Source organism: Nematolebias whitei, chromosome 3, assembly GCF_014905685.2.
Source record: "Nematolebias whitei isolate Nwh7 chromosome 3, NemWhi1, whole genome shotgun sequence".
NCBI lineage: Eukaryota > Metazoa > Chordata > Actinopteri > Cyprinodontiformes > Rivulidae > Nematolebias > Nematolebias whitei.
In genome coordinates, this window is record NC_056500.1 from 8,524,517 (window position 1) to 8,529,947 (window position 5,431).

Sequence of the window (5,431 nt, forward strand, 5' to 3'; positions counted from 1 at the left end):
CTCCAGATTGACTGGGTCGGACCACTCACTAAGACCTCTAGAGGAAATAAATATTTTCTCACGGTAACCTGCGCGTTTACCAAATGGGTAGAATGTCTACCAGCCCCTAATGACACAGCACAAACCACTGCTATGTTATTAATGAATCATGTATTTTCAAGGTTTGGACTTCCCCTTAGGGTGAACTCGGACCAAGGTACACACTTCACAGGTGAAGTAATGAAGGAACTGTGGAAGACGCTAGGCGTCAAAGCCAACTTCCATATTGGCTACCACCCACAGGCTTCAGGCCAGGTTGAGAGAGCAAATAGGACGGTGGTGAGTATTTTGAAAAAATACGTAGCCGCAAACCACAAGGACTGGGACGTGAAACTCCCTCTGGTCCTCATGGCCATAAGGGCCACTCCACACACGTCGACTGGCATCGCTCCTTTCGAGATGATGACGGGTCGACAAATGACTCTCCCTCTGCACCTGCTGTACCAACCAGGCGATGCTGCCATGGCAACAGCCTACACCACACAACAATACATGAAAGACTTGGAAAGACATCTTAAGAACACTTTTGCTTTCGCACAGAAAAACCTGGAAAAATCAGCTGAAGGACGCAAAGCGTACTACGACCAAAAGGCCTCTTACGAGGAACTCCAAGTGGGAGACAGGGTCTGGTACTACACGTTTGCACCCAAAACTGGGAGAGTAGAGTCCGGGACCGGAACTCTCGCCCGTAAGCTGATGCCCAGATGGACTGGACCCCATCTGATAACCGACAAAGTGTCTCCAATTATCTACCAGATAAAAATCAGTAAAGGCCAAAAAGAGCCAACTGTTAAATGGGTACACCGTAACCAGGTTAAACAACACAAGGCGTGCAATAACTCCTTAGGAGACAATGACATCACAAAATCTGACCTCGTGGGAACAAGGGTCATCCAAGCTGAAGATAACTAATGGATAATAAAATTAACCATAGTTTAAACTCACAGGACCTACCCTTGACCATTACGAAGCTAAGACCTATCTCTTTGTGTTTCCATAGGACAATGATGGTACCACTCCTGGTAATCTTCACCCTCTTGGGTGCCGCCCAAGAGGGGCAAGCTGAGATCGTAACCCTTGGGCCCACCTCAGGCATCGCTCTGAGGGACCAGCCGGGATTGCTCATCACAGACTGCCGCCTATACACTCGAAAGGTCTTCATCCGCTTCGATCCCCAAACTGTGATCAAACAACACATTAACCTTAAAAACGAGTGGCTAAACAAAACATGGTATACGATATCCCTAGAGAGTGCTAAAACAGAGATCCAACACGTCCTAAAGCAACTACATAAGTTCACCTACACTCAAGAGGAGTTGGGTGGAATGCATAGAAGGCAAAAGCGCGGCATCGGCGGACTTTTGCTTGCTGCATCGTCACTAGGATCACTGTTTAGCTTAGGTTTGTCCGCATACAACACTGTCAGTATAACGTCACTAAAACAACACGTGTCTGAAGTAGAGAATGAGATTCCAAAGATCCGAGCGCAAATGGATCTTCAACTTACACAATTGACACAAGTGACTAAAACCGTAAAGGATACTGTTCTAGTGCTGAACACTCACACCCAAGAAATTAAAGCCCTCGTGCATGCGGTAAATGAGTTAGCCCTGAAGGTTGAAGTGAATTACGCTGTCGCACACCTAATGGATAGGATTTTTGCTGACATGCTTAGAGATATCAGTTCGTCGGTAGATACACTAGCCACCGGTAGGATCCCACCGTATCTAGTCTCTCTACAGATGGTGAACGACATCCTCAGCGCCGCCACACACGAACAAGTCACGCAAACACAGGCACACCTGGCTTACACTCTCGGTAGCGCAATCCCAATCTACGTCAATCACAAAACGTTTGAAATGGCGTTCATTGTCAACCTACCGATAATTCCCTCAAACGGCATATACAGACTCAGGGACGTCGTAAATGTTGGCAATTGGCACGGCGAAAACCATGTTCAAATTGACACACCAAGGATGGTTGCGTACCACGACGACAACCCCTCAGTCTACCTAGCTCCAAACCTGCAGATGTGTGTTCTCACTCGGGAGATACACTATCTGTGCCCGAGCAAACCGTTTATGTGGAATAAAACCGCGGGCATATGCGGATTAACACCTATCCCGGAAAATTCTATATGCTCAACGACCGTAACGCCCCGACACCTGGCTAAAGCTGCAAAGGCGGAAATAATTGGCTCTCGTTGGCTAGTGAACGCTCCTCAAAGAAAGGCGATCATAGCCTACGATCAATCTGGGGCAAATAGACCTTTGGCGTTACCGGACAAAACGATATGGATCAGTGTTCCCCAGGGAACAACCATACACATTGGTGATTTGACGCTCTATCACCTCGATCCGGAACGGTGGGACGCGACTCTGGATGACTCAGAGTACCTAGGAAATATGTCTATAGACATAGATCCAGAGACTCTGGGAAGGATCCGTTTTGAAGGCACCCAAGTCGTCGACGTGGAACCAATAAACCGAGTTCTCAAGTCCCTCAGGTCCACAACTAAGAACCCGATCCAACCAATTACCTATGCGTGGTCAAGCGCGGACACATTAATCATAGCCCTGCTAATGACGATAACCCTCGTATTGTGTGGGATACTCGCATCCCTGCTCCGGGGCCAAACGTCACTCCGAATCGACGTGGATCGCCATGCAGCGCACCTCGATATGATTATGCCTTGCGTAAGCAGGTCTGCAAAGAAGCCACTCACACGGGACAACGTGACTGAATCTGGCAACCAGGGTGAGGAGAAGCTGTGAAACGATGTTTCTAGATGCTTAGTCACTACTCTTGTCGGTGTTGGAACGTTGTTTAGTTGATTTTGGTTGTTTCTGAGGTAAGAATGAATCTTGTGTGTAGTTAAGTTAGAGACTAAGAAGCCTTTAACCATGCCAACATGCAGTTCATTCACTAAATTGCAATCTTTGCGGAGTCAATGTATATTATTGCTACTTTGAGTACCATAATCTACATTGATCTCACAACGCTTAAGCCGAACCTACTCGAACAATTCTATTCGGGGGGATAGCTAATTCTTTTTGATAAGTCTCGCCATAGACTTCCAAAACATTTATGGGAAAACCAAACACCCAATCTCAAGTCGTTCGTCTACAAAGACAACAGACAATTACACCAAACTATATTTTACCATGTAAAGCTAACTTAAACCAAGTTAGAAATGGAAAAATAGTTTGGAACACTTTTCTATAGGCATAAACCCCTGTAGTTACCCCTTTTCAGCATTCTCCACCCCTTAACTGGTAGTTGTAGCTATTCCCAACCATAATAGCATACACACCAGATGCATATAGTTTAAGGCCTTATGTAAAATCCCCTTCATAAGCCCACCTTAAACCACATAATTGCATGACACATTGAACCAGAACGGCACAGGCTGGACGTCGCTGGAGACAACCTTCGCTGGAGGCGACCTGCAATCCTGACGTTGGTTTCAACTCTTCATCCAGTGGCCGCTTCTTCAGTTCAATCCAAGGGTACCCCTCTGTATGCTGATTAATCAACACTTCCAATCGCTGTGGATTTACCGTTGTGGATTATATGACTTTTTCCAATGGATTACAGACTCTGTTTCCAAGGGGTTAAGGCATTGCTACAATGGGATTATCGAGACGATATGGGATTATAATCAACACAATGGAATACCAAGAACATTGTGGAATTACCTTGACTTTGTTTCCTCGCTGGATTACTTCTGACTTTGGTCTTCCTTGAAGGATTACTTCTGACTTTAGTCTTCCTTGAAGGATTACTTCTGACTTTGGTCTTCCTTGCTGGATTATATCAAGCTCAAGGACATTTGAAGGTCTAAGTTCACGGTTGGAATTCATCCCCATGGACAGGTGATGATTTCCAAAGGGGGGACTGTAGTGAACCAGATGACCTCAAATATACCAGATGGACAGAGACTGTTATTTTCATTGATCTGAATAAGTCTGAACCATCTGATGAACTTTCTTTCTTGAATTAATCAAGCAGAAAAGACAATCCTCTATAATCATTACTGTCTTACAAATGTTTTGATAATCAAATTGTGTTAGTTCACTCAATGCTTTACAGGTTGAAAAGAACTACTAATTTTTATTTTACATAAACAGTAAGTAATGATTTTTGTTCCTCATTCAGAGAAGAAATCACCTGAATATGCCTTTCTTGATTTTCTGTCTGAAATGAGCAAGCTGTCGTAAGTATGTTAAAGGTTGGTTTTCGGTCAACTAAAATGTTTACCGAGAAAAATGTCATGTTTTACTATTTGAAAAGATTACAAAGTGTGAGACTCCACGAAGTCTGCTGTTGCTGCAATAATCTTTTCTGTATGTTGTAAACAATCCTTGACTTATGATAACATCTTACGTCACAAATCCACTCCTCTTTCTGGTCCTTCCACGAATCAGAAAGCTCTAAATTGAACAGGAAGTCGACCCAAATAAAATGTGGCAACTTCTCAGTTCATAGAATAGAATAGAGATTAGAGAATTATGAATTCCAGAGTCCAAGAGAATGAGAGTTCTGAGAGATGCAGCCGGTTATGAAGAGTTTGGAGTTATGAAGAACCAGGGACGTTTGGGATTATACTTCTGTTTGAACTAACCACGCACGACTCTCCGAGGATTTCTAGCTGTTCTGAACGGAGGCGCTGAAACAGTCTGAAGGACTCTTACTGAGCTGATCTATCGTCAAACCAGGTAAAGATTTCCTCTTCGACTCAAGTGTACCGTGGACGGGCTGAGGATCTGACGAAGCGTGCAATTTCTGGTTAAACAGATTAAACTTCCCTCACACAGTTCTCTGTAAGATAATCTCCTTTCACTCTAAAACCCACCTCTCTCTCATAAATCAGTACAGATATTTTAGAAATATCTTAAGCAAAGTCCTCAAATCACCGCCGAGTGATTTGAAGTTCATTTTCTGTGAAACTGTCTGTTATTATTTTCATATTTTGCCAAATTAATGTAAATGTTTGATGTTAAACTTTGATTCTGAAAATAAATGATTCCATTCATTTGATGGGTCAAAGATAAATAACGTCTCTCGTTACATTTTGTGTTAAATTCAATGCACGACATTTACAGTCAGAAAAATGAAGAACTCGTGAAAAGTATGCATAAATATATATCCATATATTTGTCATACAACAAGTGACACGTACCTCACGTGACTCACTACAATACTCACGGAGCACCCCCCACAGTGTACCCCAAGGAACATGGTCGAATGCCTTCCCCAAGTCTACAATACACATGTAGACTGGATGGGAAAACTACCACGACCCTTCAAGGACCCTAGTGATGGTAAAGAGCTGATCCAGTGTCCCACGGCCAGAACGTAACACACATTGTTCCTCCTGGATTTGAGGTTC